This window comes from Prionailurus bengalensis, chromosome D2 (genome assembly GCF_016509475.1).
Source record: "Prionailurus bengalensis isolate Pbe53 chromosome D2, Fcat_Pben_1.1_paternal_pri, whole genome shotgun sequence".
NCBI lineage: Eukaryota > Metazoa > Chordata > Mammalia > Carnivora > Felidae > Prionailurus > Prionailurus bengalensis.
The window spans coordinates 51205024-51222232 of record NC_057351.1 but is presented as its reverse complement, the minus strand read 5'-3'; the positions used below and the strand labels follow the sequence as shown (position 1 = coordinate 51222232).

General features: G+C 39.8%; 1 protein-coding gene across 7 annotated transcripts in view; it reads right to left on the bottom strand.

Annotated features, from left to right (window-relative positions):
* PCGF5 (polycomb group ring finger 5) overlaps window positions 1-17209 on the bottom strand; it is a 126128-nt gene that overhangs the window by 53907 nt on the left and 55012 nt on the right. The window lies entirely within an intron of this gene.

Genomic DNA, 17209 nt, shown 5'->3' with positions numbered 1-17209 from the left:
TGGTACAAAGGCATGAGCGTTAAAGTGGAAGAACTGAGAAACGGACAGGTGTAAGTAAGATTTTAAATAAAAGTTCTAAACAAAGACAACAGAAATACGATATGTGGATTTCTGGCCACAAGTCCATATAGCCCTATGTTTCCTCTAACAGTACAAATCTTTCTGGCTATGAATCTCTCTCACCTTTTCCCTAGGTTTCTATTACCTACTATGTCAACTGTTTTGCCCAAAAACCTTAAACATATTTATAGCACCTAAACTATAAAAAAAAAAAAAAAAAAAACGGATCTAATTCCCTGTCTCAATACCCCCTCCTCCATTTTATTACCCTGTATAATCTGAAATTCTTACCCAGTACAGATCAGCTCCCCCAGCTCCCTTTTTCAACTCCACTACAAACTACTACTTTCCCCCCTCCTCATGCCCCACACTAACTAAAAGAAGGAAAAAGTTTATGTAAACAATTGATCAAAAGTACACACTAGGATTCCTCCCACTGAGATTAGGTCTGAAAATTCAAGCATCTCACATACGTCGGTCAGGGCATCAATGGTCAAGGAAGAATTCTACTAGGTCTCTAATTTTAAAGTCATTAGTACAGGGGCATCTGGGTGGCTCAGTCGGTTAAGCGTCCAACTTCAGCTCAGGTCACGATCTCGCGGTCCGTGAGTTCGAGCCCTGCGTCGAGCTCTGGGCTGATGGCCCAGAGCCTGGAGCCTGCTTCCGATTCTGTGTCTCCCTCTTTCTCTGCCCCTCCCCCGTTCATGCTGTGTCTCTCTCTGTCTCAAAAATAAATAAAAGTTAAAAAAAAAATTTTTTTTTTTAAATAAAAAAAAAAAAGTCATTAGTACATATATAGAATGATATCTTGGTACTTCCTTTCACTTACTCATTGATTCAATAGACACCGAATGCCATGCATCGTACTAGGAGTTGGGGATGTGGGGGCAAACAAAACAAAGCCCAGACCTTTACGGAGCTTGTATTTTCTTTGGACAGGCAAGCAAAGAATTTTAGTAATAAGTGATATTTATATATAAAAAAAAGTAGCTAGAGTGAGTGCTAAGAACTATCAGCTATTTTAGACAGAGTGGCCAGGGTAGGGCTTTCTAAGAAGATGACATATGAGCAGATATTTTTTGTTAGGTAAGTACACCTGATTCCCATATTCTCTCTTTTTCCCAGCACATAGCTATTAGGACAATACCTCTTCACTAAAATTCTCCCCAAATTTGGATGAGAAAACAGTATCAAAATCCTTAAAAATAAAAGAGCTTAGATATGAATACTTCCTCTGTCTTCCAAATCCCTTGGCCCCAAGAAGGTTCTAAATGTCTTTTAAAAAGTCAATGTTTGGGAAGAAAGGACTTTCTTGGTAAGCTATATTAAAGTGGAGAGCAGAGAAGCTGAATTCTTTCAAAGCTTGCTAGTATTTGCTCTTTTCCCAGGGACACAAGATAAGTCTCTGAAAGTTGGGAAAGAAGCAAAAAAAAAAAAAGACAGATAAGAGGCAAGAATGAAGAGTATTACAAAGCCTGATCCTATCCTAAATCTCTGATCCGACCCTGGAGCTCTGATCCTTGTGGTTCAAAAGGTTTATCAAACTCAAAGAGTTCAGGAATTCCTGGCTGTCTACCAGGAATGTCACATTTTATTTCTACTGAATGAGTGCTGTTTTAGAAGGATGCAGAAAGCCCCATCAGGAGGTGAATTTATTTTTCACACCAACATTTGAGATAAAGTACTTTATTCTACTTTTGAATACGAAGAAGAGGTTTCCACAGGCCAAGTTACCTGCTTACTCTGATGAATGGCAGCACAGAGACTTGAATCCAGGTTTTCTGATATGAAATCACAAATTTTAAAGATTTTTTTAACTTTACAGAGGAAAGTACCAGGTGTACCAGGCACTACCCTAAATGCTTCAACCCTATTAATTAGGTAATATTATTAGGCCTCTTACAGCTGAAGAAATAGAGTAGAACTTTAGTATAATTTGGCAAAAATCATAGTCAGTAAGTGTGAAAAGCCAGGGTTTGAGTCAAGAGCCCATTTGCTTAACTAATGCATGTCTACATGATATAGTTTCTTCTGATTTTATTTCTATGGACCTATAATATATAGAAAAAGAATGCCTTACCACTTAATTTGGAAACTTTAAAAATGTCTATGTATAGAATCAGATCTCCTTTTAAGCTGAATATTTTGCACAAAATAGCCCCTTTAATAGCTCATTTATTCCTTAAAATAAAGAAAAACTCTAGAAAATACATTTCCTACATGCTTTTAAAAACTGCTGAATAAAGCACAACCTTATATGAATTAGAACCTGAGAAAATCCAGGCCAGGATTTTAGCAAAACTGAAAAAAGTAAAGGGAGGATTTACTTTCCCTTAGATGCTTAAAAAATCCATCATTACAAAACTGACCTCTCTTAGTTTATAATTGTTTATATTAGGTGGAAAATACATTTTAAAAATATCTTAAAGATTTAATACCAAGCTTTCTAATTAATTGCTCAACTGCTGTACTGGTTAAATCAGCGAGTCTGAGAAAGATGTTGAAAAAGTCCCGGCCCATGGTTAAGACTGTGTATGGAGACCAACTAGAGTTTTCACTCTCACAAGCCCCTCTACGGACAGATGTTCTAGCCACAAGAAACACCTGGGTGAGAAAGGGAATCAGGCTCACCAAAGATCCCCAGTTGGAAAACACTTAAAGAGCAACAAGCGCTAACATTTCCTGAGCCTAACCAAATACCAGGCTCTGGGCTCAAGGCTTTGTGTCATTACAGGATGGACTTTTACCACCCCCTTGGGCAAATGAGAAATGCAGTACTGGAGAGCCGGAGCGGAGCGGCTGTCCGCAGCTGGTCGGCTGCCTAGCGCAGACGACATCCATCCTCAGGCCGTGCAGCCCCAGGCCTAAAATCCAAGGCGCCACACACCAAATCTTAATGTCTGTAACACTTGGTCCTTGACATAAAGATTTCACTTAAGGCATTTAAGCATTTTTTTAACTGATGCTTATATTTCGCCCAGCACTAAAATAGCCTTAAACTTCTGCCTAAAGCTTTCTAAGCAAAATTTTCCTTTTCACCGTTTCTTGTATTTGAACTAGGTTGTTGCACAAACAGAGTAAAAATCATTGTATCATCTAAAGCTGTGGTTCTCGGGGCGCCTGGGTGGCGCAGTCGGTTAAGCGTCCGACTTCACCCGGGTCACGATCTCGCGGTCCGTGAGTTCGAGCCCCGCGTCGGGCTCTGGGCTGATGGCTCAGAGCCTGGAGCCTGTTTCTGATTCTGTGTCTCCCTCTCTCTCTGCCCCTCCCCCGTTCATGCTCTGTCTCTCTCTGTCCCAAAAAAAATAAAATGTTGAAAAAAAAAAAATTAAAGCTGTGGTTCTCAGGGTGCTTAGGTGGCTCAGTCAGTTAAGTGTTGGACTCTTGATTTCGGCTCGGGGCATGTTCTCACACACAGTTGGTGGGTTGGAGCCCCACACTGGGCTCAGCACTGACAGCAGAGAGCCTGCTTGGGATCTCTAACTCTCTCTGTCTCTCTCTCTCTCTGCCCTTCCCCTGCTTGTGCACACCTGTGCTCACTCTCAAATAAATAAATATTAAAATTTTTTTAAAAAAGAGCAGTGGTTCTTTTTTCTGGGGTATGTATATATGTATATACGCGTCTGTATGTACATGTATGTGTGTATTGTATGCATGCATAATATGTATAATATGCATGCATAATATGCATACATATGAATATGAACCATAAAAAAGAATGAAATCTTGCCCTTGGCAACAATATGGATGGACCTACATGGTTAGTGAAATAAGTCAGAGAAAACCAAATTCCACTTATATGTGTAATCTAAAAAGAAAAAAAGGGAACAAATAAAACAAAGAGATTGATAGAGAACAAACTAATAGTTGTTAGTTTGTTAGGAGGGGATGAATATGGGGGGGGGATGCATGAAATAGTTAAAAGGGATTAAGGGCTACAATCTTCCAGTTATAACATAAATAAGACATGGGCTGTAAGGTAGAATATAGGGAATATGTTTATATAATATGGTAATATATATAGTAATGTATATATAGTACAGTAATATATATAGTAATACAGTCAATATTACTGGGTCAACTTTATATGGTGACAGATAGTAACTAGGCTTATTGTGTTGACCATTTTGTAATGTAGGTAAATATAAAATCACTATGTTGTATACCTGAAACGAATATAATATCGTATGTCAATTATTCCTCAATAAAAATACGTTTTTTTTTTTAAAAGTAGTGGTTCTCAAATCACCACAATCACCAGTGAGATTTTTTTAAAAGATAGATTGGTGGACCACATCCAAGACCAATTAAGCCTGAATCTCTGTGAGATTAGCACCAGAGATTTTAACCTTGCAAAGCTCTCTCACTGAGGCAGCCAAAAAACAACCAGGAAATCCTGACCAAGGATTCCTTCAGAAGTTACTTTCTTATTCACCATAAGGAAATCACTGTCACAGGACAAAACATAGTCAAAAGAATGTGGGATTAATTCACTCTCCCCATAATGCAGATCTACTTGAGAACCAGGTAGTATACAACACAGTTGTTCTAGATAAAAATGGTCTTGCAGCAGACTGCCTGGAGCTGAGTCCCAGTTCTCTCATTTGGCAAATTACTTACTTTGCACTTCTATGTACGAGGAAGATAGCAAAGGTTCCTATCTCACAGGGTTCTTGTGAAGATTAAATGAGATAGTATATGCAAAGTATGGAAATGCGTGGCAGAGAGCTTGTAAATATTCAGTACATGTGAGCTACCACTATATATTGATCAGTGGATGAACATAAAATGAGGAGGAGGAGAATCAGAGAAATTGAATATTGAACGGCATCAGTTTCATGTGTCCATCTTAAATACCAGATGACCTTGCTAACGAAACTTGAAATCTCTATCATGTAGTGGGATCAATCCTCTGCAGCCATTTCCACCCTAGAGAGTCTTGCAATTCAGCTATGACATTTATGACACACTCCTTCACCTGAATGGGAACTGCCTATCTCTGCATGTGTGGTATTTCTTTTTCTGGGGTGGAGGTTCCAAGATTTACCAACATTTCTCCACTACACATTCCTTCCTTAACTTTATATGTTTAATATAATTCCAGCACAGCCCCACTTGCCTAGGCCTTACCTTGTTCTGTCTCTTCCCAATCACTTTGCACATACCTGCTCTGAAGCACTGTCATCTGTTGATTTCACAGTTTATTCAAGGGCTATCTATTTTACTTTATTTTCAAATTCTTGAGGGAGAGAGTTCTTCACAACAGGTACAAGGACCATTTGTTGTTGCTATCTTAGATATATGGTCCACCCACATCTCTTATGTATCACAGAGGGCTAGCTTCCCAGCTTTGATGACACAAACTAATCTGCACAAATTTCTCTTCTTGAGCAGAGTCTGCTATCACTGATAATAAAACAATAATATTCTTTTCTCTCATGTCCTTGGTGTAGTCATTCATTAGTAATGCCCTGTTTATTGAACGTGATCAAATGCTGACTTCCTTTGTTAAAATCATCTGAATGTGTTAGTTTTATCTGTTAACACAGAAGCATGTTTTTTCTAGTTTCCTTAAACACATCACTATCTTTATATGCCCTTCTTGATAGCACTCATTTGATACTTTTTGCCTTTGAAAAATTTATCTATTATCTGCTAACAGTCTGGAAGTAAACTGTGGTCATCTGCAAAGAGAAGAGGCATCAGTTTCCTGCTTTTGATGCATACTCTTATGTGTGAAACTGACAGTTTTTAAAAAGTTTTCCAGAATATCTGCCATTTGCTTCCATGAGATGGTATCTTCTGGTTTTACTTCCATAAGAAACTAATAAACATCTTTATTTCTCTCATGTCATACATAGCATATTTCTTTCAAAGACCTACATGAGTTGTGGTTTCATGGTGAACACTAAGGACAGCATTCCTTTCTACTGAGCAGAATGCTTTATTATTATTATTATCTGGCCAGGACAGAGGAACAGGTAGCAAAAAGAATTTTCTGAACAGGATCAGGATAGAGTCTTGGGATTTAAGCATGGTAAGGGGGATCTCAGTCCAGGAGACCAAAAGGTCCAGAAAGGCTAGAAAGGGTACCCCACTTCCACAGAAAGGTTTAAGGAGTCAAGCAGGACTCCAAGGTCAGGGTAGAGTCTGGTAGTTCAGTCAGTGCAGCACTGCCCTTGTCCCCCTCCTTATCCATATAAATTTCATGATCAATCAAAATAATTATACTTCCTCATTCATGCCCTTGAATAGCTCTGCTCTCTTCTACTTCAGTTCTTTTGCCTCTCTTTTTCGACATACTTGGTTCATTTAAACTATTATACCCCCACAAAATCCACCTCTCTACATACTCTGCTTCTACAGGATTACAGTGGGACACTGTATCACGGGCAAACACACGCACCATGCTGACTGGTCTCTCCCCTTAAACTCATGACCGTGAACGTCAGTGGGTCGTGCATCTGCCCCAAGTCCGTTACACTCTTTGCTAACACTTCGTAACTTCTCCTCTGCTCAAATCCCCAACATTTCCTCCCCCATCCTCACTATCCACCGATGGCCTCACTTCCTTTTTACTGAAAGCAAAAGGGAAAGAAAAAAAAAACAAAACTGAAAGAGTTCATACCACATCTGTTTACTTACTAGCATCTTTACTTTGTGCTCTTGCCTGTTTCCAAACATTCACGTGTCTATCTCACGCCAGTCTCTGCCTGTGGACTAGATCCCCTCCCAATGGCCCAAGAACACTGCTCCAGTGCGTCTCCCCTTTCACCTACATTAGTCTTTGCTGAGATTCCCGTCAACATGCAAATATATTATTTCTCCACCTTAAAAAAAAAAAAACAACCCACAAACTTCTGTTGACTCTACTTCCCTTGTGAGCTATCACTCCATTTCAGAGGTACCACACTTATTCTCCCCAGTTCCTCTCTTCCCGATTTTTTTCACCTTTTCTTTACCTTCATGAAGGTTAAATACTTACAGAATCATACTACAATCATCAAAACCAGGGAGTTAAGAAATTTCCATCCTTTCACATCTATCCAGACTTTCACTCCTGACCCCTCCGCTGAAACTGCTTGATGAGATGATCTGTGACCTCCAGGTAGCTAAACCTAGAGGTCTACACTTCAGTCCTGTCTACCTCAACCCTGCTGACTCAGCTGACTCCTCCTCCAGGTGACGTGCAGTCTTCCTCCTACCTCAGGCCTCCTCTTCTCCTTCTCAGCGTCCCCGGGTCAGTCCTTGCTCTTTTTCTCTATCTACACTCCCTCCCTCGGTGCTTCCATTGTTTACATACATCTATATGCTGATAATCTCTGGACTCCTATGTCCACCTCCCAACTCGGTATCTCTGGATGTCTCACAGCTGTCCCTCACAGCTTTTTGTTCAATTTCCAAAAAACAACCACTTGATCTCCCACCCTCAGTTTGTCCTACATGCTTTAGTGACATCTTTATCCTTCAAGTTTCTCAGGCCAAAAACCTTGAAGATATCCTTAATTCCTTTTTCTTGTATGACCCGCCGTTAGTTCATTAGCAAATCTGGCTCTGCCTTCAAATACAAGCAGAATCTGACCACTTTTACCACCACCACCCCATTGGTGCAAGCCATCACCACCTCTTGCCTGGCTTATTTGCAATCATTCCTAACGGGTCCATTTTCAACAGGAGTCTGAGTAATGCTCTTAAACGTTGTTAGATCATGTTATTGCTCTACTCAAAACTCTGCCTGAAGTGGGTCTTGTTTTTCTCAGAGTAAAAGCCAAACTTCTTAAAGCGGCTCTACAAGAACTGTGCACTGTGCCTGTGGCCCACATCCACCCCATTACCTTCCTCAACTCTCCTTTACCCACTGCCATGTGGCCACACTGGCCTCCTGACCATTTCTCAACATGGCAGGCACACACCTGCCTTAAAGCCTTCGCTCTTGCTCTTCCTCTACCTGAAATAATCTCTCCTCGGATATGTGATTGACTAACTCCTTCACCTCCTTGTCCATTCAAATGCCACTTTCCTTTTTTTAAATTTTTTTAAATGTTTATTTATTTTTGATGGGGGGGGCAGGGAGAGGGGGACGGAGAGAAAGCACGCACACACAAGTGAGGGAGAGGCAGACAGAAAGGGACACACAGAATCTGAGCTGTCAGCACAGAGCCTGACATGGGGCTCAAACTCATGAACTCATGAACTGTGAGATTGTGACCTGAGGCGAAGTCAGACGCTTAACACTGAGCCACCCACGCACCCTTAAATGTCTAAATGTTACTTTCTTAATGAGGTCTACCCGGAACACAGGTTTATTTTATTTTTTTGAGAGAGAGAGAGAGGGAAAGAGAGCGAAAGAAAAAGGGTCAGAGAGAGGGAGAGAGAGAGAAAGAGGGAGAGAGAGAGAAAGAGGGAGAGAGAGAGAGAGAAAGGGAGAGAGAGAGAGAAAGGGAGAGAGAGAGAAAGGGAGAGAGAGAGAAAGGGAGAGAGAGAGAAAGGGAGAGAGGGAGAGACAATCTGAAGTAGGCTCCACACACAGAGTGGAGCCCAACATCGATGGGGCTTGATCTCACAACCATGAGATCATGACCTGAGCCTAAATCAAGAGTCAGATGCTCAACCGACTGAGTCACCCAGGTGCCCCCAGGCTTATTTTAAATTGTAACATGTCACTGCCCAATTCCCTTTACCCAGTTTGACTTTCCTTTTTTCTAGAGCACTTACCACCCCCTACCACTATACACTATGACTTACCTATTGCCTACTATGCTGCCTGATGTGTCCCAGGTGCCCAGAATTGTACCTGGAGGAGGAGGTGCTCGGTACATATTTGTGAAATAAAGGAGGACACAAGGGTTAGGAATAATAAAGGGAGCCAGGATTTTAGGGCCTATAGTGTCCTATTGTAGTCAAGTCAGAAATCAGCCTACATACTTAACTAGAGCAAGGGAAGAGATTCTGAGTTTACTAGTGATTTTTTTTGACAATTAAAAAGAGTTAATTCAACAGAAATTAAAATCTATTTTAGTTTTCTAAAATACAATGATCATTTTCTGTTAACTGAATAAAGAAATGTCAGCAGTTGAACATTCTGAGAGAACAAAGCTTTGTCTACTGGTTTTAAATTTTTTGATACAATATAGTAGCCTGGTAAAAACCAATCGGGGCGCCTGGGTGGCTCAGTCGGTTAAGCATCTGACTTCGGCTCAGGTCATGATCTCACAGTTCGTGGACTCGAGCCAAGCTCAGAGCCTGGAGCCTGCTTCGGATTCTGTGTCTCCCTCTCTCTTTGCCCCTCTCCCACTCATTCTCTCTCTCTCTCTCTAATGAAGAAACTTAAAAAAAAAACCAGTATGTTATAAAAAATTAGTAGTTATGAAAAGTCTTCAAAGTATCCAAATAGAAATTGTCTTCTGCCTTTTCTACATGTTTGGACTGTACTTACTCATAACGGTTACATTCAACCATTGTGTTCAACTCTTAAACATACCAGTACACTAACCATGATTTCTAACTCTGAATACTTACTTATTTTAGGGTACATATTTTATTTTCAATCCGTCACTGATCACAAACGGTTATGACCTAGATATAATTTATTTTCAGAAGGCAATATAAGACAATTTCATTTTTAAATTTGTTACCCCTAGTTTTGTCTTTTAGTGTCCACTATGATGCTCTGCTCAACTGTTTAAACATTCTTTATTATCTCATGCACAGTTTCAAAAGCTAAAAGAACCATAAATTTAATGGTTTTTCTTTAGCATTATTGCTAGTAACACCTAGATTAACACCTATAATTATTTTCTTATTTAAAAAGAACCATCAAAATGAACACTATAACCACTTTCATAAATGAATGTCTAGTTTCTGCCAAAATATTGTTTGAAACATGTAACATCAGTATACCATTGACCTCACCTCATTTCTAGTACAATCCTGAAACACTGTACGTGCAACCTGTTGAGACTTTAAATATAATTCCTAATTAGGTCTTTGATTTTTATTCTAAGAAAAAGTCTCGCCTCAAAAAATTGAAATTTATAAAGAATACCTTATTGGAAAGTTCAATTTATATCTTTCCTTCAATATAATGGCTATTTAATATTAATAAATTAATAAATTCAGATCATGATTGGGTACATAATGACAGGTATACTGTCATGCAAACATAGTTGGGAGAGCCGTGTGTGTGAGCTCATGTGCACGGGTGTGCACGCTCTCTCTCTGTATATACGTATATTTAAATTCACCTCTTTGCTTAAAGAAGCTTCAGAAACAAAGCCAAGCATAAAGAAGAAAAAATAAAATTAGGAAAATATCATAATTTATTATGAAGATATGCCAGAGTCAGCTGTCCAGGATTCCAAACCCAGCTCCAGCATTTATCAGCTTCGTTACTTAACCTTTCTGAGTCCTATTTCTGTGAAAAACACTGTGATAAAATCTGAAATACTCTCCCCTCAACCATTGTCACAGCTTGCTCTTTCCTATTATTTTGGTCTCTGTTCAAATGGTAAGTCCCAAGAAAGACCTTTCTCTGTTTTATTGTTTCTCATAGCTGTTGTTATACATAGCATCTGAAATTATCCTGTTTACTTGCTTATTGTCTGTCTCTCCAATTAGAACAGAAGTTCCAGGAGGGTGCAGACTAGGTCTGTCTTGTTTATTGCTGTGTTTCCATTGGCTAGAATAATGATTGGCACAACGTAGGTGCTAATAAACATCTGTTGAATGATTAAATAATACCACCTAACTTGAGGGGTTCTTGGGAAGATTGAATAAGATAATAAATGTAAAGCTCATGACCCCAAATACAACAAACACTCAATAAATAATAACCATTAGCTTAATCTTTTATTAGCATTTATTTTAATTATGGTGTGATTTAATTGCAGTATGATTACAGACTGCCTAGTTGAAGTATGCTAGTATTATAAAAGTCTGGTCATGAGCTGTGCTTTTCAAACTAGCACATCACAGAATCACCTGAAAGCTTGTTATTACACAGATTTCTGGCCTTGTCCCCAGAGATTTTGATTCAGCAGGTCTACGGTAAGGCCCAAGAATTTGCACTTTTAACAAGTTCCCAGGTGATGTTGTTGCTGGCAGATGGAGACTGCACTTTGGATATAGCAAGTGGATGTAGCCCGAGATTTTTAAACATCAAGTATGAACATATCAAGAAATCTCTGTACCTTAAAGTACTAATATATTTATGATACTTGTTCAAAAACAATAAATGGTTGGTTATACTTAAATTTTACCACCTTATGATTGTGTTGTTCCTTCATTTTTACTTATTACCACATAAAATCACCAAGTCCCTTAATTATCAATTAACCCTTCTTCTTTGCATAAGTTAAAAACTAAGTACGGCAACACTTTTCCAAAGAATTTGTTCTCTGTGCAGGGATTACTGCCACAATCTCTGAAAGGGCACAAAGAAGAAAGCTTTCCTTTCCTGTACCACAGATTTCTACGTCTATAACCTTCCTTTTCTCCTGGGGAAAGAATCATCACTCTTACAGGGGCCGCTAACCACAAGAGAGTTAAGAACCAATGCACTGTATTCTCTACATTTTAGCTGCCGGAACAAAGCTCCTTTGTTCTTAGTTGAAGTGAAAAGTCTTTAATTTTAAGTCAACAACCTATACAGCCACAAGCAAATACACCCTAAGCAACCTCAAAAAGTTTCTGAGGATCCTGGTGCAAGAGACAGAGCATCCTTTAATCTAGAACTGCCAATCTCTGGTCCCCAATCCAGTGTCTCTCTCTCCCTAAGACCCACGACGCTTCCCCCTAAATTGTAGAGGAACGTTTTTCAAAATATGTAATTCCTAATTGACATTGCCTACATGCCTTTCAAGCTACCTATTACTGCGTATGAATCTCTGACAGAAAAAACACAATAAAATAATCAACAAATTGGCCATTTATTCATTTAATCCTTTATCAAGCACCTAAGTACCAGGCACTAAGGTACACGTAACCCAAAGCTACCTATGGTAGCAAGTCGGTGGCATATCTTGGAGGAGATGGGTTTTAAAGGATGTGCATCTGCTCACTGGGCATATGGGTGAAGTGCATTCTAAAGCAGAGCACACTGCCGAACCAAGTATGTGCATGTATGTGCAGTAGGCAGTGAGGGAGGAAGATGTGGGCACGGCTAAGTAGTTTCAATTTATCCCGAGGCACCTGGGTATCTCTAAGAAATTCTGGGTCAGCTGATGAGTGAGCAGTGAAGACAGTAAACTGCTTAAATGATCATGCTTTGACACAGGTTAGAAGTGGGCTGCAGAGACTTTGGGCAGAAGTAATGAGGGCCTGAACAGTCACAGGGGGGTGGCAGTGAAGGGACAGATTTGAGAGGGATTAAAGAGAGAGACCAGACAGGACTTGGTCCCCATTCTGTTAGGGAGGGTAAACAGAGTCGAGTGTGGAGCTTATTTCCTGCTGGAATAACTGAAGATCAGTATCCCATTCACTCATTTTTAGACATGCTGAGCTCCAGATGGCTTCAGGACATCCAGGTGGACACCTGGAGGATTTTGAAACTCAGAAGAAAGGTTTATGCCAGAAATAAAGATTGGGAGACATCAGCACATGCAGCTGAAGTCCCAGAGTAGGTGAGCTCACATGGAAAAGAAAAAGATCCAAATACACACATAGAATTTTTTTCTTGGCTTATGAGAAGTTTGCTTGATAGAGTTTAAGTTCTAAATCAATCTTTTTTTGTTTACCACTCTACTCCAGTGGCTAGCAAAGTGACTGACAAGTAAATATTTTAAATAATTCAATAATTATTCGGAGGGACGTTTACTTCCTTAAGTTTTGGATTATTAAAAGGATCTCATAGATCTGCAACCATGGTTAATGTGGATTTAGCTCATCTAGCATGAAGTGACCAAAGATAAAACTCATTTGTATGTTAATTTCCACCTAATTTAAAAAATTTATCTTTTTATCAAGTGTCCTTGGCCTGCTTTAGAGAAGTGGTGTTAGTAGGTGAGGTACAAACCTACTTAAAAATGGGGGCTTTTGTAAGCTTTGTCTGTCTGTTTGTTTTGGCAATTCCTTACCCAGAGCCTGGGACACAGCCTGCCCTGTCACCTCTGCCTCCCACATCCTTCTAACTGGCTTGCCCCTTTCTCTTTCTTCCACACAGCTGGCGTGCTAACATCGAGGGCTGCTGCAGTCACTTATCATGCTGGTTCTGTTGGCCCTTCTTTCTACATCAATAGGGAAGCCGGGCAGTGTTAGCTCCAGAACTTACTGGGAGAATGGGAGAGCATCAACCTATCTGATCTGAGGAGGAGAGACAAAGAGGTGAAATGCATTTGCAGAGTATCCCAAAGGAAAAAAGTAACTTCATGTATCCATATGACAGTGGGGAGCATCATGCATGATTCCCACCTCCCGCCCTGCTGCCTGCATTTCTACCGCAGCCAGGCCCAAGCTTACTCACATCTCTGCCTGAGAAGGCCAGGGCCTATGGCTTTAGGAATTTCAAAAAACACTCTAGTTTCTTATCTTGCATGCCATTCTGCTGCAATATCCCGACACATACCTGCTATTATATCATTCCGTTTCATTAGTTTCACTGCACTTATCAGCATCCAAATTTCATATATTTCTTAACTTGATTACTCTGTCCTTCCTCATTTGACCAGAAAGTCCAGAAGGGCAGATTCCATGTCTGGTTTTACTCATCAACGGTAAAGCTCCATTTATATATTTTAATTTTCAAAATTCAAGACCAGAATCTTATATCATGAATTTTCATAGTAAGAACTATTTTTTTTTACCCATGCTTTACTTAAAGAATCACAAAATCATAGTCTTTGTACAGAGTTATTTTATTTTAAAAAAAAAAAATTTTTTTTGACGTTTATTTATTTTTGAGACAGAGAGAGACAAAGCATGAACGGGGGAGGGTCAGAGAGAGGGAGACACAGAATCTGAAACAGGCTCCAGGCTCTGAGCTGTCAGCACAGAGCCTGACACGGGGCTCGAACTCACGGACCGCGAGATCATGACCTGAGCCGAAGTCGGCCGCTCAACCGACTGAGCCACCCAGGCGCCCCTGTACAGAGTTATTTTAATAAGATATTCTTTCTGTATTCTATCAGTCAAGATAAAAAATACGATGATGTACTGCAGTGTCACTTAACATTTCTCACTTTCCTCCTGTCCCATTTGGCCATCTTACTTTTATATTTTATACTATCTCAAATCACAGCATCATTATATCTGACCCATATTATACATTAGAAAACTGGGTAAGGGCACCTGGGTGGCTCAGTCGGTTGAGCATCCGACTTCGGCTCAGGTCATGATATCACGGTTCGTGGGTTTGAGCCCCGCATCGGGCTCTGTGCTTACAGCTTGGAGCCTGGAGCCTGCTTCGGATTCTGTGTTTCCCTCTCTCTGACCCTCCCCCCGTTCATGCTCTGTCTTTCTCTGTCTCAAAAATGAATAAATATTAAAAAAAAAACTTATTAAAAAAAAAAGAAAACTGGGTAAGATCAAAGACCCAACCGATGACTGAGAAACGCTGAGTTGCAGTATTATCTTATCGTTACAAATAAGATACTTTGCAAATGGGATAGTTTTTGCCTACAAGCTCTAATATAAATACAAGCAAAATAGTACCCAGAAATCCAAGGACCAGAAAGTGAATAAAGATGAGTACTACAGGATCCTCAGCTCTCCAGAAACACTGGGTTGAGTATCTGACTCCATCATTTACTCTACTATTTGGTATTCTCTGCTGATGATAAAGGCCACATTTATGATTTATTTACCACTGTCTTTTAATCCCACTTCTGCCACATACATTCTCTTTCAGCAAAGGGGCTTGATGATGGCCAAGGAGTTTTTCAGGCCAGAATGACTTGTGCAGTTAAACTGTCACTTACCCCTTTAGACTTTAAACTGCTGTTGCAAACATAAACATAGCCCTTGCTTATAACATGACTGTTTATACTTCTGGAATCTTTTGTTTTCCATCTCAATTTAAAATTGGGATTTTATTATGTCCCAGAGAAAATTTTCTTTCAGAAAAACAGATATAAAATCTGCATTAGAAAGGAAGAAATTGGAGAATTTGTGCTTTCTTCTTATCTCCCAGATTTGGCAGTTTTTGCTGGAGAAATCCAAATATGAAAATAATGCACAAATGTTAGAAGAAGTAAAACAAAACAGACCGTGGACCAGGTCTGGGTACTATGCTTGGTGTAGTGGGAAACATGTAAGTAGAAGATTGAGTCCTTGCCCTAGAGTATTCACATCCTATTGGCTCTTCCTCCAAAATACATCCACAATCCACTCTTCCCCGCCTCCACTGCACACCTGATTACCCTGGTTGAAGGCCCTATAATCTTTCAGCTGACATGCAGTGATAGCCTTCTGATTGCTGCTCCATAAACCTGCCAAGGGCATTCCCACCTCAAGGCCTCATACTTGCTTTTCCCTCCATCTAGAATGCTCTTCCCATATATACACAGAGCTCAATTCCTTCAGGTTTGTGTTCAAATGTCATCGTACCAAAGAGGCCAACCCTGACACTGTATATAAAATAACCCCATCTCTCCTATCCACAACCCTTCTTTATTTCTCTTCATAGCATTTATCATTATCTTACATGGCACATATTTATTATTAGTTTCAGCTACTCGAATCTAAGCTTCTTGAGAGCCCAGATGTTTGACTATCCTGTTCACTGCGGTATCCTCCGTGTCCAGGATGGACAGTGCCTGGCACACAATAGGTATTCAATAAATATTTGTTCGATGACATTTAACTGGTAATTATTCAAGTTAAGTAATGATACAGGGCAACAGCAAATTAGTATTTCAAGACAGTTCATAGTTAATTGCTAATTGAATAGCATAGGCCAGTAATACCCAAAGGTAATACATATCTCCATCACTTGGAGAGGTTTTCCAAAATACACATACACAGACCTCACCACAACTGATTCACCAAATCGCTCCAGGTGGAAATCTGAGCGTATGTATTTTATTTTAATTTTTTTTAATGTTTATTTATTTCTGAGACAGAGGGAGACAGAGCATGAGTAGGGGAGGGGCAGAAAGAGAGGGAGACACAGAATCAGAAGCAGGCTCCAGGCTCCGAGCTGTCAGCACAGAGCCCGATGCGGGGCTTGAACTCACCGCGAGATCGTGACGTGGGCTGAAGTCGGACGCCCAACCGACTGAGCCACCCAGGTGCCCCTGAGTGTATGTATTTTAAACAGCTTCTTAGAATGATTCTATTTTGCTTTTATTGTGGTACACTATATATTACATAAAATTTGCCATTTTAACCATTTCCAGGTGATTCTCTATTTTGTACCTATCTAAAACTCCTGGTGTAGTATTATGTCAGTTTCGTAGCAGGAGAACAGGTGAAAGGGAGGATCTTAGAGCACGAGCTTTGGAGTTGAATAAGGTTCACCACTCATTAGCTGTGACACTGGGCAAGTTACTTAACTCAAGGTTTCCACACCCACAAAATGAAGATAATCTCTATACTCTCTCTTTCCCAATATCCACTCCAGACTGTTTCAAGCAAAGCTAAAATGAAATCAAGTATATAAAAAAAAATATATATATATATATGTATAATATAAAATAAAGTATCTATTTGGTGCACATAATAGGCATTAAACTAGAACTTACTAGAATTACTTTCACTGAAACAGGAAAACAGTTTCATATGGGCAGAAACACAAAAAGTATGTGGAATCCTGGCATAAGTGGCTAGAACAATGAAACTTCTACTGATAGGCCAGGTGAGAAAGAAACTTGACAGGAGTTCCATAGACATGACCATATTAGAACAGAGGTTTTCAAACTTGATCATGCTTCCAAATCACCTAGAGGGCTTATTGAACACAGATTGCTGGGTCCACTCCCAGACCTTTTGATTCAGTAATTCTGGAGTGGGGCTTGTTAATGTGCATTTCTTATAAGTTCCCAAGTGACGCATAGGCTGCTGTTTTTTTGGTCAAAGGGTAGAAAATTTCAGTTCAACAAGACGAAGAAGTCCTAGAGATCTGCACGGCATACAGCCTATAGTTAATATTACTGTCTTGTATGCTTAAAATTTGCTGAGCATAGATTTTATATTCAGTGGTCATATCACAAAAAAA